Source organism: Oxyura jamaicensis, chromosome 15 (genome assembly GCF_011077185.1).
Source record: "Oxyura jamaicensis isolate SHBP4307 breed ruddy duck chromosome 15, BPBGC_Ojam_1.0, whole genome shotgun sequence".
In the NCBI taxonomy this organism is placed as follows: Eukaryota; Metazoa; Chordata; class Aves; order Anseriformes; family Anatidae; genus Oxyura; species Oxyura jamaicensis.
The window spans coordinates 7,737,075-7,753,476 of NC_048907.1; the positions used below are offsets into that span (position 1 = coordinate 7,737,075).

Sequence of the window (16,402 nt, forward strand, 5' to 3'; positions counted from 1 at the left end):
CAGCCACTCCCGGGAGGGTTCAGGCACACCCCTGCTGCCTGGCCAGGCTAAAGAGGCTCCCATTCTGCATGGAAGCAGCAGGGGCTTCCTCTGCCTCAGTCTGGAAGAACCAAGGAGGTGACACCCTGCCCCACTTCCACTGTTTCCCCCACCCCAGCAGGGTTACATCTGATGTGCTGGGCAGTGATACGTGTCAGCTGCTCCTTCAATGTTGTAAGCACTTCTAAAGAAGAGCAGTAATAACAGGAAGCATAGATGATTAAAAAGGGGGATTCTACCTTCCCCAGGTCTCCACATCACCAAGCTGTTTGCTGCTATGTAATCAACAACCTTGCTCTTGGGAAGCATCTCAGTTTCCTCATGGGAGTTTATCAGTGCCATCCCAGTCCTGCCTCGCTCTCCCACTGCCCCCAGACATGCACCAAGCACCAGCCTGCATCTGGATGGAAGTCAGGAACCTCACCTCGCCAACTATAGAGTGAAAACTCACTGCACAGGCATTACCTACTGCTTAAAAATTATTCCAGAACTCCTCGAGTCTTCTTGTAAGGAAGGAGAAATCCACCTTCACTCCTGCTCAAAGGATTGCTTTCATTAGGGCCTCCACAGATTTGCAATAGCAAGTATTTAACCTGCTTCAAAAATATTCATGAGACTCTCACATGCATTCAGTAAAGGCAGACAAGCAAAATCCTCAGCTCGTGTTCTCCTGGGGTCCCATGGTGCTGATGGCAATATACATCCTAATTACCATATATACCATATTGAGAATGAGACCTTGTCAGCTCTGGCAACGCTTTCTTTGAGTCAAAGAAACAATCTGGAAGTGATTGTGATTATTTCTCAGTAGATCAGAAAAAAAAGTCTAACCACGTGTGAATATTTTTAAATAACTGCCCTCAGTGAGAAGGTTCCCGACAGGCCACAGAGAACATCTGAACTGTACAAGAATATTTAGACGTTTCCAGAGCTTAGGTTGTGCGTAAGAATACAACGTGCTCCTAAATGGGGAGGGGGGCGGGGAAGTCCTCAGGTATGAAGAGCTGTCAGGGCAGTGCATGATGATATTCACTAAGCTCCTGAACAAAAATGTTGCTCCTCTTTACAAACAGTGCATTTGAAGTGTCACAGCACAGCATTCCCAGGACAAAACAGGCAGGAGACCAGCACTCACTCACCACAATCAAGCACCACAGAATGCTAACCAGTTACTGCAGACTTCCAGAAGCCTTGCAGATGAGCGCAAAACGCAACGCAAGCGGTCCCTTACGACAAAGAAAAGCCGAGTGTACTCCCTTTTACCACAATCACCGCGAGGCAGAGCGGCGTGCTAAGTACCAGCACTCTGTAGCTCCTCAGTCCGCCTCTCTCAACAAGCCCCTTCTGTGCTGCCCATGGATTCATCTCGAGATAACATTCTTCGGCATAAGGACAACCCGCTGATGGACACATGCAATTAGTAGCCTGCTGACAGGCGCCCTTTCAGCCTCTCTGTGGCCCCTTTTACTCAGGTGAAGCTGGCAGAGCGATCGAGCCACCCATCCTTTGTTACAGCTCTATAAAGTGGAGGAAATAATTCAAAAAGTCTTAAAGGGAAGCCGCGGGTTAGAAGGAAAAATTGTGACAGCTATTCCATAACTGAGGAAGAAGAAACATTTTATCACTGTTGAAATGGTTCCCACCACTGAATCAATAAGTGCTTGAGCTTTTTATGATTCTCCTTAGCACAGGTAATAACAACAGCCAGGCAGAGTTCGCAGCCGCCAGTAAATAAATAAATAAGCCTCGGAGGGGAGAAGGGATGGGCTGGAAAGAGAGCATTTCTTTGGGGAATGACTGCATTAATCCCAATTGCATTAATCCCATTAATCTTACACAGGAATACTTCCTCTAATATGCTTTCTTTCAGCCTTTTGAAAGCACGACCCTGATGCAGATGAAGCACAGATGATGCGGAGGGCACAAGGCGGCCAGGGTGATGTGACTGCTCCCCTCGGCCTGCTGGTGTCCTGCAAGGCACAGCCAGCACACTGCACCCAGCCACCAGATCCCAGAGCAGCCTAATTATGTGACCTTACCACAAGGTTCAACCCCCTGGGCGGGAGGAAAGGAAATCCTTTCAGACATAGCGCGTCAGAGCTTCTTGAGATCTTTCCCCTTTACTCATGCCTCAGCCCCACTGGTCTGACATGTGGGCCTTATGTAATTGTGTTCCAAGCCAAACTAAAAGCAAAGTGATCCTAGCACATTTGGGCACGGATCAAACAAAACAGTGTAATGTGGTTGCAGCACGGACCACAGATACATTATACCACCCTCTTCCACCCACAGCCATAGCTCCCTAATAAAAATCAGAGAAATCCCTGCCCTTGGGTACGGCACGCTCACACACCTGGGTCCCAGAGACAAAGCTCTGGGCACATCCAACCCCATTTCCTTCAGCACTTGAGACCTGACCTTGACCATCCATTTGGCAGAGGGCGTGCGGCGTTCAGAAGCTGCTCCCCCCAGCGTTCAGGCCTTTCCCTTCGCTCACAAACACGTTACACTGAGCAGCCCAAGCTTACCGCGGGTGACACACAGATAAAACCCGTCATCTTTTCTACAGAAGCCTGCCAGTCCCTCCTTAGCCCGCCACATCCCAAAACCATGAAAAGCGTTTAACTTTTCCAATCTGCAGATCCCTATAGGCTTCTCACGAGAGATACAGAGCTACATATAATGAACTTCAGCCTGTCAAAAACAGATTTGCTTTGGTTGTTAACCTTTATCCCTAAAAGAGCCTGTGGATCTCCAAAAGATCCTAGGGCACGGACTGGAAGCTATGCACTTGGGAAACAGTTGCACATTTCTCTTGTTACAGCACATAATAAGAATACTTACAAGCTAGAAAAGCAGAAATTAAGTAGGGTCACCAAGGAAACATGGAAAAATACAGCTATTTGTCTTTACCTGGGGAAGAAATCTTTCCCTCTACCTGCAGAAGTTGTCTTTGCCTCCGCTCCAGGGAAAGCTGCAACTTCTGGAGAACTCAGGAACACCGACTCATGCAGCCCTTCCCTCTTTTTGTAGTGATTAACCAGCCCATACAGCACAAGGGAGGAATCTCTCTCCTGGCTCCCTATCTGGCTTACAGTAGCAGACTAAACAGCAGATACATGAGTGCTACCCATAACCTCCACTGGAATCAAAAAGTCACTCACACAAAGCCATCCACAACCTCCTATACTCTGCCAAAACCTATGACTAGGCACAGACAAGCCTTCTTAATAGCTCTGCCAATTTCCTTCTGGTGGGGCTGTAACAGCTGATCTTTGATATACCACTTAGCACCCAAGGAAGGCAGCTGGAAAGGGAGAACAGGGCCTGGGGATGCTTACAGGTGGCCACACATCAGTGTGGCCTCTTTCCTGGGGGAAAGGGGATTTCATCATCCTGAAATTCTCCTAGTGCAGTAGGTAAGCCCTCTTCTGCGCTGTCACTGTCCTACTGGTTACAGAGAGTTAGTTCTAACTCCAGGAGCACCAAAAGCCACTGTCCCATTTCCTCTGCCATCTGTATTCTCTCAGCACTGAAAGCCGTGCCAATCCACAAAGTTATATCCACCCACTGCTGTAATTCCACAAGTATATGCATCACTCGATTGCATTCAAACTGCCACGCTAATGGTGCCCAGCAGCAAGTCCTCCATCCTGCCTGCTGGCCATCTGAAAATAGCTGTAAGTTACTCTCTGTCATGCTAGGAGTGTTTGTCAGCTTGTCTCACACCCAGTTCTGGCAATACTGGTGTACCCACAGACATCTCACAACACCCATCACAAAAACAGCCACAAGGCTCAGCACTGAAACTGGCCACGGGATATCTGCCCACAGCTCCAAGAAGCTAATTTGAACCAGACCGAGCTGTATGGACTCAATAATTAACAAAGAATGTACCTGAAGCCAGTATATTAAGGGGTGAGAAGGCATTTCAGGTCCAGAGAATTAAACCATTGTAATCAGAGAAAAAAAAAAAATCTGAAGTAAAATCCTTGCATAGACCTTGACTATTCCCTTAGCAGGACAAACCTGATGACTAGTTGTTGTTTACAACGATAAGGTCAGAGGAAAGGCCATTTCCTCTCAACAATTGTCAGAAGGGATTAAAACCTGCATTCAGGCTTGCTTTGAACTAGCAGGTACTCCATTCCCTGATGGTATCAGAATCCATTCAGCGAGGTCTCAAGCAGCCTCCGGGGCATGTCTCCATAATGCCCCCATTGTGGAAATATGCAGGACTGCTTCCTGCATTCACTCTATCTTTATGAAGCTTCACCCTTGTGGTCTGATACCCAGGTCAGGAAGCAATCCTGCAATCACTGTTTAATTAGTCATTTCCCAAGTCTGCCTCAGTTGAGAGTTGCTGCTGCTTGTCAGCTTCTAAAGAGGGAGGTTGGGAATCAGAAACATCGCTACCAGATTGAGAAAGAAAAGTTACTCACAGGGTTTGAGGCTTGTTTGTGCTGTGGGCTGACATTCCACATTCTCCATTTCCACTTTTTTTTTTCTTTTTTTTTTTCCCATAAGGAGGTGTTGAGAGGATGAAGGGGCCATTGCACCTCCTGCAAGTCAAGACAAAAGCTGATTTATAACAAAAGCAGGTTTTACTTTTGTTGGTTTGTTGTTACGGACTGGGCTTTGCTTGGCTTTGTTTGTTTTCTTAAGAAATATCAGCATTGGTACAGAACAACACATACTTCGAGGGAAATCTGTTCCAGGAATTCCAGTTGCGTACATGCCTGTGTGGAAGTCAGTACTGAGCCCGAGCGTTTGGGTGTACGCGGCTCCGGCTTTTCCAGATGGGTTCACTGGAAGAGGGACTCCTTACCATACAGGCACCAATTTTAAAAGAATGGGAGTTATGTATTAAATGGGAGTATTAAAATATTTGTCTAGATAATTAATGTTTGTGTGTGGAGGAATGTGAAATTAAAAAATATGGTTGCTGAAATGCAACTGTTTTGGAAAACATGACTTTTGCTCAACGAAATAAATGAGGTATTTCAGTCATGTCAAAGACCTATTTTGGCACTTTCTGTGTATTCGGGGTCGTCTGGAAAAGCTTTTGAAACAAACAAAAAAAATACACGATTATGTAACAAGTCATATGAAGTTGTATAAACTTAAAGACACCGAAATCAGGGGAACTACTCTGATCAAAACAAAACAATGTATTCAGAGTTTCATTTTGTAAGAAAGCTTAATTTTAAATGTGATTCATTCTGGAATGGAAAAGACTTTGAAACCTCAGTATTTCCTAGTAAAATCAGAACTCTGTCCCCTAGTTCCAGTTTGCTTTGCTCTAATGAAATATTTTAGAAAGAGGAGTGTGTGCTAATTTTCTTGTGACAGCAAGACAGCCCTGCTTTTGATAAACGAATGCGAGGCATAAAAAATATTAGAAGAAAAACCCTGACAAATCAGTGATCTCATTGAGAAAATGACATAAACTTCAAGAATTTGTACTGGAATTCATAGATGATTACGATGAGGGAAACAAGAGCAGTGGGGAGTAGAAGTGGTGAGGGAGTTACTGCGTGAATTGTATCCATCACACGAGAAGTTCCTGCTCACTCTGGAAGTAGTGTGTAACTCCTCATGGCCTTGCTCAAATAGTATCTTGAAACACGTGTCTGAGATCAGTGTCTGCACTGGGCCAAGGCACATTGCTTCCAGCAGCTCAGAGTAGAGGCAGAGAAAATACATACTTGCCACAAAACACTGCAGCTATGTCCTCAGAAGGTTTTTTTTTCTCTTTTTTCTGCCACCAAGGCTATACTAACCCTGGTAACAGCCAAGTCCAGAAGACACAGAGGTGAGATAACATCGTGTGAGCAGCCTTTCTCCTCTGCTGCTCTTTTCTGTCTCAAGGTGAGAAGTGGCATCTTCTCCGTGCTCCTTTTCCAATTTCCCCAAATTTTCCTTATCCACAGCAATGCATCTGGGATCCGCCTTTGCAGTCTCCTGCCACATGATCGCTCTTTTCAGCCGAGATTTCTTGCAAAGTGCCAAAATGCAATAAGAAAAATTATTTTAAAGACCCACACTGATGAGGGAAGGGTGCAGGGAAGAGAGCCCAGGAACACCTGTGAGGTTGTCCTCTCCATCCCCTCACCTGGGGGAACAAAAGCTCAGCATCCCGCATTACCATAGCACCAATAGCCACAAATAAACGGCTCTCGTAAGAAAAGAACAGATGTGACAAAGATTGTTCCAGGGTCTATAGCAGACCACAGCCAAAGCAGAAGAGTCTAAATGCGCTGGGCTGGGATGGCAAGGGAAGTCACAACTGGGTTCCATCTAGGGGGAATTATTCTTACACTCAATTCATCAATGTATGGGCAAGCAATTCCACGGGCAAGGCTGACTTGATTAAACAGAGCCGTAATGACAGTGAGTGTAGGGAAGCATCCAGCCAAGTATGCAAACTAGCCTTCTTAGCCTAGAATAAAAGCTTCCTAACCAATAATTTCATGCTTTTATCTATACGATCATTAATACAGATACCAAACAATGCCAGCTCAACGTGGTGTCAAAGGCTCTGACAACCTCTAATTGATAATAAATAATTCAATTTCTACCCCAATCCAAAACTGCTGAATCTTGGGACATGTTCCAAATAAATGATTAAAAAGAACTTTGAATGTAATTATATCTAACACAATTGGGGATATTGCCCAGATGAAATTTACTGCAACTATTCAGAGCTACAAAATTTCAATGACACTGGCAACTCTTTATGCCTACCAGAAAATGAAATGTTCTTTACCCAGACGATGGCATAGACTGCATGTTTTATCTGACAGCTGTATGTCAGCAACTCACCCAGGCCAACCATGCTTCCCACAGAGGTGCAGTCTTTCCCCAAAACACCCAACAGAATTGGGAGCATGGTTTTACAACAAACAGATTTTGTTGTTGTTGTTCTGTATGTGCAGAACTTGGTCTTTTTTTTTCTTTTTCTTTTTCTTTTTTTTTCCCTGCTGCAGCTGATTCTTCTCCTCCTCCCAAGCTGCTTACATTACACTTAATGAAAGTTTATTTAGAAATTATCAGCCACAGTTCCTGGAATGAAACTAAGGCAACACATTTCAGCAAGAAAAGTGCCTCTCAGCACAAACCTGAAGTGATGAATGCAGCATCTGAGGCACAACAATTGTTCACAGCAACTCCCAAACTCCAAAGCCAGAAGGAACTCTAAACACCTATTAGTGAAGACATAGGACAAGTATTTGCGAGGGCATCCTTATTCAAGATTTGATTCCTATTTTTCTCTTAGTAAATCACTTGCTGAAATCTTAGTTTCTGATCTGTAAAACAGGAATGATGGCATTCAGTTTGATTTCCTTGGATACAAATTGTTGTGAATGCCCAATTATTCCTGGAGAATGGTGTATTTAACTGACCTGAAGAAGTGCTGATGCTTAAGAACCTTTCAGAACTGCAGCAGTTACCTTCATGCGCTCATATGGAAGCAGTAGAAATGCAGAGGGCTCACACACCTTGTTGAACCTGTCCCGTTTCTTCATTCACAGTCCTTTCTGGAAAATTCAGCTTCGGTGCCACTAAAATTGCTACACTCACGGGTAGGGCAGATATAGCATGGGTGTGAAGATGTGCAAACAGAGCTGTGTTGTCTATCTAGAACTCGAATCATTTCCTGAACCTATTTGTGTGTATTTCTCAGTCCTTTACATCTTCCTATTTGAGAATACAGAAAGTGGCAGAAGGAAGACACCAGCTCTGCATCCTTCACAACAGGCTGTTCTGGTCTCCTGGTGTTTACCTGGCAGAGACAGCAGTCAGCCTGGAGCAAAGAGATCACCTGCAACGTCTGCAGGATCATGAGAACATTTGACAAAAGAAAATAGCTCCGTAATTTCGTGTACTTCACAACTGCCAGGCTTGTTTCTCAAGAAAAAGAAGCACGAGGGAGGGTCGTGAGCACTCAGAAATGTATCTAGTCCTGCATTATCCAGAGCTGCACTGTGTGCCCCGTATCACATAGATATTAAACACAGTTTGCTACTCTCCAGCAGATCTAAAGCTACCACTGTGCTCTGAACGATTTCAGATACGGGCCAGTTAGGCACCTTCATATTAGTATGTATATAACAGAAAGAGGAATTTTTAACAATTATTTTTAACAGCTGGTTATGTTAAACAGGAGACACAGTCCTAGATTTTAAGATCGCTTAAACATATTTCACTTGAAGCAAGAATGTAGTCCTACTGAAATCAGTGATTTACTGGCCTCTGTGGCACCAGCTCGCGTGCTGAGGTCAGAGCTGGAGCCTTGCTTCATGCTGGATATTCACCTGCCTCGCCTACAGGAGAAAATTCCCTCACAGGTGAGAAATCCAAATGACTCCCCTTTACACGCTCTCTTATACCAGACACTTTCTCTGAAGTATCTACCACTAGCTCCTGTAACAAAGAAAACATTATGTAAACCTGCACTTCAATGCAGCTAACAAGCTAATAAGAATGATGGAACTTTACCAATTTCCTTTAAAAAGGGAAGAAAACTTGAAAACTGCTATGAAAACCTAACGTGAAATGACTGGATCTTTTCTGCACAACAATATTCACCAAAAGTTATAAGTTGTTACCTGAATTCTATAAAATGATGTATATATTATATAAAAGTTATATACGAGGGAGAACAGGTAACAGAATTAAATATCAGTAAATATAAGGATGCTTTGAATCTCCATTGTATGAACTATCTTGGGTGAGGTCAATAACATTTTTCTGGAAACCCAGGATAACAGAGTAGCAGAACCTGTCACCAAAATACTGGATTGTTGGGAAACAGCCTGAAAGCTGGTTGTGCTGTGTCCCTGTAGCATTTTCACTGCTGGGCCACAGGTACAGACTGTTTCTTCCAAAGTACCTTATCGTTTATAGTGTAGTTAAGTCATGGATCAATAGTAAACGCTTTCCATACACTTCTTTATATAAAGTTCAGTAAAGGAGAGTTTGCAGCATTCATTCAACAAGTGCCCATGGCAGAGTCCTTTTTGAAAGATGAGAAGCCAGTGGCAATGACAGAGAGGTCAAGATAATATCCTGATTTCTCATTCCATGTCTAGAATGAAAGGGCACGAGATGATGTAGAACAGCTGTATGCAACACCTCCAGAAAACATGGCAACACACCCCTGCCGGCAGCTCTTCTGCTGAACAGAAGGGGCAGCACAGGGAGACTTGATCTAATCTGTATTAAAAATAATTTCTCTAATAAAAAACAAACTCAAAAGCAAACAAGAGGGAAAGCATATCAGAGCTGTACGAAGGGTCAGAAATGGGAAAGAGCAAAGCAGAAACATGGAAAAATGTATTAAAAAGATGGCATCACCTCCTTTGCATGTCACCAAGTGTTTTGCCTTGTCAGCTGCAAACATCTGTAGTTTCCCCACAGGTGCATACGATGGGAGGAGGCTGAGTCTGTATCACCAGCCGTACTCCCAGGGCTGGGTAGCTGGCTCCAGCCCTCCTGTACAGGCACAGGGCGAGCGCTGCTGAGGTGAACCCAGTTTAATAGGTTGCTACTTACAGGCTTAGGCTGATTTACAGGTGTTTGCCCTGAAATATGACCATCCATGTTATCACTGTTAATCCTCTCCCTAACAAGCCTCCTCCTCCTCTGAAATCCTCCCACTTTGATAGCTGGCTATTTTTGGAGGAGAAAACCACATGCATACCAAAAAGCAACAGCTCTAAACCTCCTCCCACGGGAAGGGCAGCCTGGCTATCACACACCCGACAGGTTGTCTGCGCAGCGCTGCACCTGACCCTGGGCTGCCTCTGACAGGGCAGGCATCAGCCATCTGCATGTGACAGTAATAACAGGGGTGTCACAGGGAGAGCATGCACAGACCTCGCATCCTCCTTTGCAGCCTGGCAGGAAGCCTCCTGTCGGCAACGCAAGGCCTACGAAGCACAGCTGAGCGGCTCCTGTTGTGTCCTGGGGAGCAATATTTTCCATCTTTCTCAGCTGAAGACTTCTCTTCTGCTTGCTCTCTCATGCCCATGACCCTATTTCCACAACTGAGTTTCCATCCAGCTTGCAACCCAGCTTGGATCCCAGCTTGAGACCCAGCCAGATGGAGGGAAGGGCAGCGTCCAGTGGCGGAGCGCCGTGAGGCTCTGTACCTGGGGCATCAGCTTCTATTCCCTGCACACACCGCTCCAGTACCATGGTAATGATTTGCAGACAAACAGGAAAGCAGGGGCCACAGTCTATGTAATCTAAACAAACAAACAACGTGATTGAAAGTAAATTTACAAAAGTAGATAACTTTTTTTGCCTTAAGAAATACATCATACAGGTTCTGACTGCACTGCATTCATCTGTCTCTTAGCTTAGAGACTGCTGTGTATGGTGTCTGGAAATCTACCCCTCACAGCAAAATACAGCTTCCAGGAGCCCAAATCCCCATCAAGTCTCACATGTAAAGCATAAGTCTCAGTATTCTGGCTGCTGCACTGCTCCATACCCACAGAACTTGCATTGTAGCCATTTAGAAGCACGGCCTCCCTCTCTTTCTCCCTTTCTTTGGGATTTTCACATGGCAGGTATGATGGGTTGGCAGGTCACGGTGAGCTCCATAGCTCTGCCAGGATCCTGGGCACGCTGTGGGTGCCTTATCAGTGAACCACCCCCAGGAGAAGTGCTGCTAGAGGGTACCAGCCCAGTGCTGGGGGCCTTTTCCCATCACACTGATCAACACACCCACCTGGTGGGAAGCACACACAACCTATTGCAGAGCCCAGATGAAGAGTCTGGGCATCAGGATCTCAGCCAACTCAGCGTATTCCAGAACTCAGAGAATCAGATGCATAAGCACAAGCCTCCCATTACTTAACCCTGATATAGTCCAGGAAGGTCCTAGAAATGCTTATAGACTTTCCAGGCAGCCAAGCAAAAAAACAGTCATGAAGCCAAACTACACAGCTTAGAGATAAAACTGGAGAAAAGTCAACAGGGATTGTGAGTTTCATATCCAAAACAGCAGAGAAAATCCATCTCTGTACTGCTAAAAATAAGTCACATTGGAGCTCAGGACACTGCAGGAAGAATCCCATCCAGGATTTCCCACTTCTTTTCAGTACTACGGAGCCAATCCCTCCAGTAAAAGCTGACAGCGACTCTAAGTGCTGATGGTGCAGGGATCCCATTCCCTGCAGGATGGAGTACAAGGGACTCCTCGTACGCTTCAGGTTTCATCTTCACCTCTCCTATTCCTGGCCTTAAGAGAACAACAATATTTGGAAATATCTGGGTGCGTGCCAACACACCACAGACTGCCCTTCAGTTTCTGAGGATACTACTGCTCCCCCAAAGTTTTCCCTGGGACAGACAGCAGCACTTTTGTATTTTTATCCTGTTCAGTTTTCCCTGGGGCTTCCTCCTTCTGTCCCCTCCTGGCTTTTTCTGATACATCCTGCTTCTGTTGTTCCCTTGCTATGTGTGCAGTTCTCTGTCTATTCTTGCTCCTTTCTGCTCCAGCTCTGCACAGCAGTTACTTGTTAGTTACTTAAAATCCCAATAATTTAGGTCAAAAAGCCTGATGAATCTGATGTGGCTTGTTTCACATAAAAAGAGTGAAATTGAAAACCACCTTATTCTTCTCGACTGAAACGCTGCATCCCTATTAATTCAGGTGTATAAATAACACTGTAATGCTGCATCAAGGGCTCTGCTGTGTGATTAAACCTGCTTCTCTGACCTGTAATTAGAAACTTTGCCTCTGAAAGGCAGTTTGCAGAGGAAAAAAAAGGAGAAAAGGAGAAGGAACCAGCTCTCAGACCCAACAATTTTGTACTTAATAAATTATTCAGAATTTTTGAAAGTTGAGCTGGATTTCCATCTGCTAGCATTAAAGACCAAATGGAAGAAGAATGGAAGGATTCTCACTGCAGAACACAACATTACAGGGCATGGGGCTGGAAATAAGAAGCCAGCTGAGAAGTTCGCGGTGTCCTCTTTCTGTCCCTGTTCAGCTGCTGCCTTTGCACCCCCAGACGTCTGACAGGTCCCGGAGTAACACAGAGTGACCATCCACCAGAGTGCCACTGAATTACAGTCAGGTTTGGGGGATATAACATCAGAATAAAACTCCCAAATACAGTGAATGCTTTGTTAGTGTCAGCAGAAGCAGACAATAAACACACAAAAGGTGGAGATGGTCACGAGTAGAAAAACAATACAGAGACCAGACTGCATGGTCATACACGAGAAATGTATACAACATTTTCAAGACAAGTAATCTGAAGATGAATCTATGAATGACTACACTGATCTTTTGCCCCAGGGCTTAGGCAGTACAGACTATTGTACTAGTAATGATGGTAGTCACTGTTTGTTGCAGTCCCAAGGGTACACCTGATGTAAGGTGAATTTCTCCCTTGGAAGTGGGGAGATGGCGACGTCTTTTTGTCCCGTAGTCTTAGTAAGAAAAACTATCATTCATTAGCTAATTATAAATTAATTTTAGTAACAACAACAGACTGAGAAAATATTCCAATTGCTCTAAGGATTGCTCTTACCAATCTCTCCTCTTTCCATAAACAGGGGATAGAACAAGCTTTAGACCACTAGGTAACACGAGAATGGACCCCAGGATGAGCGGTCTCCAGCTGTGGGTATTTGGCAGCTGTTTCCAGAGTGCTGCTTGATTTCAGATCGGAGATTTTGTGATGAATTCCTCTGCTGGTTACACCTATAATCTTTGTGTTGAGGGTGTGACTGACATCCCGGTTTCATTCCTCTTTGTTTTCAGGCTGAAGTTTGCAAGGCCTCACACTGGGAGAACGTAGAGTCTGATAGTTTTGTGTATAATTATCTTTCTCTAGGAACCTCTTAAGCTTGATCAGGAGTTTCAGGGAAGCCTTATAAATGGAGATATTAGGTTTAAGGGGGCTTATGTGAGAGAAGAGAAACCTAGCAATTACATTATCAAGGATCCTTTGGTCAAAATACCAGACATCACTAAATTCTAGATTGCTTTCTGTCCTCTACTGTGGATTAGACATTCACAGTTTTAACACGGCACACGTTAAATCTACCAAAATATTACATTGTCACCGGAGAAATGTCTTCAACCCAGGTTGCCCAAGTTTGTAAATGTATGAGGTGCAGAGCCATGGAGACCATGCCCCTGGTATGAGGGTGCTGGACTGCATGAAACAAAGGAGCCCTTCACATTCAATAACAACAACAAGAACTTTAAGTAATCTTTTGTGTTTGTAATATGTTAGAGTCCAAGTTTATCGCAGAGCTGCCAGAATATAAATCTGATATAAAGTACTTTGGATTAGATAGTGCAGCAGAAAGAGCTTTACTGGGATATTGTGACGAGTTTTATGAACTTCTTAAAGAAAAAGAACTTGGAAATACCAGCAGCTTTGTTAAGTTATTGCTTTGTGAGCTTGAACACCCAGAACTAAAGGGAAGCAGAAGGACAGCTAAGAACTGCACAAAACAGAGGAGAACTTGAAACATATTAAGGCTCGTTTCTTTTTCAATCAGCATTTTAAGTCAGTACATAAAGCTGTGTCCTGTGAACCCAGCACACTCTACCTTCCTCAAGTGCAGCCTTGGGTTATCCTCTTCCCCATTTTTACAAATCCTCAGAATTAGTCCAGTACCACTTCACTACTCTTTCCTCCAAGGGCCTCCCTCGTCTCCTACCACTGGTATGAGGCATAAGCCACGCTCCCCCAGCTCACAAATGCCTCATGTGCCACTTTCCAAATCCCTCTCTCAGCCTCCTTCTCTAATGCCCTGGGCGTGTGTGTGCCCACAGGCAGGCTGTGCACGGGTTGCTGTGATGCCAACATTTTCCCTCAGGAATCCTCTTCCAACTCTCCTCTTTGGGAATTCCTCATTCTCTCCTACAACAGCAACTCAATGTCCCATCTACCTCCTTTAGCTGAGTAAAAGGGTCCTCTGAACATCAGTCAGAGTGTCTGTGCAGACCTACACTGCTGCTGCAGCAGGGTACCTGCAACTCCCTCACACTAGGATTGTTGTATGTCCATCTTTCCTTTTCCTCCTAGGTTTGGATCTTTGTTGTCCTCCGATTCTGACAGGATTCTAGGTGCTACACTGAAAAATTACCTTAAAAAAATAAAATAATTGTTCTGTATTTATTATGTTCCAGTGACTGTGAAGACCATCACCTCTGTCCCTCAGTACAAATATTTTTCTAGCTTCCAGCAGGCAAAGAGGATTCTGAAAATCGAGCTGGATTTCTATGCATCAGCTGAATCAGAAGGTGCCACTTCTTCAGAGCAGCTTTGCAAATGTGATTGAAGCCTGAAGCACAATGCTGTGCTCCATGGGACATATCTGACCCACACGCTGCCTTTTCAACTCCCTGCATTTTCTAAATCATGTACATTATGAGTGAATAGGAAGAAAATGTGTAAACAGGAACAGAAAAGGTCACTGTGAGTTCATTAATTCTGATCACTTAATAAGCTGTAAATTGAAGTGCATGAATTCCATTCTCTAAACACCAGGATAAATTTGAAGAATCTCCATTGACTTAATTTACCCTGATATGCATTAGAATAGTTTCTAGTGCATTCAGAATCAAAATAATTGTTACAGCAACATTCAAGACCAGAAGGCACCTAGTTCCCATTTAATAACTAAATGAAGGACAGACTTAAAAAAGCATTGAGCCTACCACATTTTAATAATAATAATAATAATAATAAAGAATTCTCTTTTAAAGGCAGTGCAGAGGCATGGCCGTGGTGCCCAGCCATGCTCGGGCTGCAGGCCTGGCCTGAAGAAGCAGGGTGACACTTTGCCCCTGATCAATGAGAACTCCGTGCTGTGCAGGGAAGTATGGCTACTGCCCTCCAGTTCTGTTTCCAACAGAAGAAAAAGATGAACTGTGTACAGGGAGACAGAACTATTTGGGTAACTAAATGCCAGACAAATAGAGTGGTACTGACACATTTCAGAGCTCCTTTGCTTAGAGGTCCCCTTGTAGGTTGTAAGGAATCAGATGGAGATTTTCCTACTCCGAGACAATGATTGCTCTGGAATAATTATTTTCTCTCTGCTTAGGATGCTGTCCATAAAATCTTACAATTCTTTTCTTGGAATACAAAACATTTGTCCCCTTCCAGGGACCAAAATGAATCCCTAACATTTTCATCAGCACTAAGTTTTAGAAACAATAGAAGAGGGAATCATGATGGAAGAAGGAACCTGAGAAGTTCTGGAGAAAAACAAATCAGTGAAGCTGCTCAGCCACAACACCACGAAGTTGTCTGGGTCTTCTGCAAGAAAGTAGCTCTAAAGTGATGCCCTTAAAACATGCAGCCGTGACTGAAACAGGATCAAGCGAAACGTCTAGAGGGCTCCTCCTGCCGGCTGTTTTCTTGGTAGTCCAAGCCCTTGGCGATAGACCTGATTTTCGGGTTGTCTTTAAGAAGCTGGAAATCAAGGGAGGCAAACCCAACGCAACGCCTCTCTTATTTGTCGTAGCAATAAACCAGCGTGATCGCACCGTGCCTCTCGTACTGCTGCCCACTTGCCCTGACTTTTCAGAGAAGCTGTGCCTGATATCAGTGGGGGGAGCAGGGCAGAGTGGCAGCTGCAGAGAGCTTGGGAGGCACGAGGAGCAAAGATGAGCCTGGCTGCCTGTGACAGCAGGGTAGGCAGGGACAGGGACCTCAGTGAGCACAGGCGCAGTGCCACAGTGCCTGAGCAGGAAGGACGGAGCAGGCCTGGTCACGGTAACCAAGCTTAGCTGGGAGCCCAGTGCCCATCAAACACTCCTGGAGGTCCAAGGCCAAGCCAGAAAGTCAAGTCAGGGGCAGCAAGGGCCACACACAGACACACCTACAGCCTACCCCAGACAAGGACAGCTCTGTGCTGCAGCTCCCAGGGGAAGCAGGGAGGCCCCAGCAAGCTTCTCACAGCACTCGGGTCCCAGGCTACACTCCACCGTACCAGGGCAGACCTCCAACACGGGCAGCCAGACCTGTAGGACAGGGGGAAGAGGTTGCAGAGTTAGCCGGCACACGCAGAGCCCTGACAGCATGCTGCCCAGCACAGTCAGTGAAGAACACAGAAATTATTTGAAGTGCTGACAAAAGAACCTGGGTACAAACATGCCATAAGTATTGGCAGCATGAGAGGCTGACAATCTACACTTCAGATGTGTCAGGGTCTGGTCAGGACTGGCATTTGTATGGCACTGTATGTGTGGTTTTGTTTTGCTAGTCTGCTGGGAAACACTTATTTCAGAGCCAGAATAATTTTAAAATTGCCACTGGGGTGTAACGACAAAGTCCCTCCAAGTTTTTCAACCATAACTGAAAAAAAAAAAAAA

At 44.9% G+C, this 16,402-nt stretch overlaps 2 long non-coding RNA genes across 2 annotated transcripts in view; one reads left to right on the forward strand and one right to left on the reverse strand.

Moving 5' to 3' along the window:
* LOC118174750 overlaps positions 1–16,402 on the reverse strand; it is a 33,518-nt gene that overhangs the window by 13,165 nt on the left and 3,951 nt on the right. The window contains exons 4-6 of the long non-coding RNA XR_004754765.1: positions 15,921–16,051; positions 9,400–10,292; positions 4,482–4,601 (exon numbers count right to left, since the gene is read on the reverse strand). This is a non-coding gene — a long non-coding RNA (uncharacterized LOC118174750). The remainder of the gene's footprint in view (positions 1–4,481; positions 4,602–9,399; positions 10,293–15,920; positions 16,052–16,402) is intronic.
* LOC118174753 lies at positions 1,590–2,359 on the forward strand. Its single transcript, XR_004754767.1, has 2 exons — positions 1,590–1,730; positions 1,910–2,359. It is a non-coding gene; the product is annotated as an uncharacterized LOC118174753 (long non-coding RNA).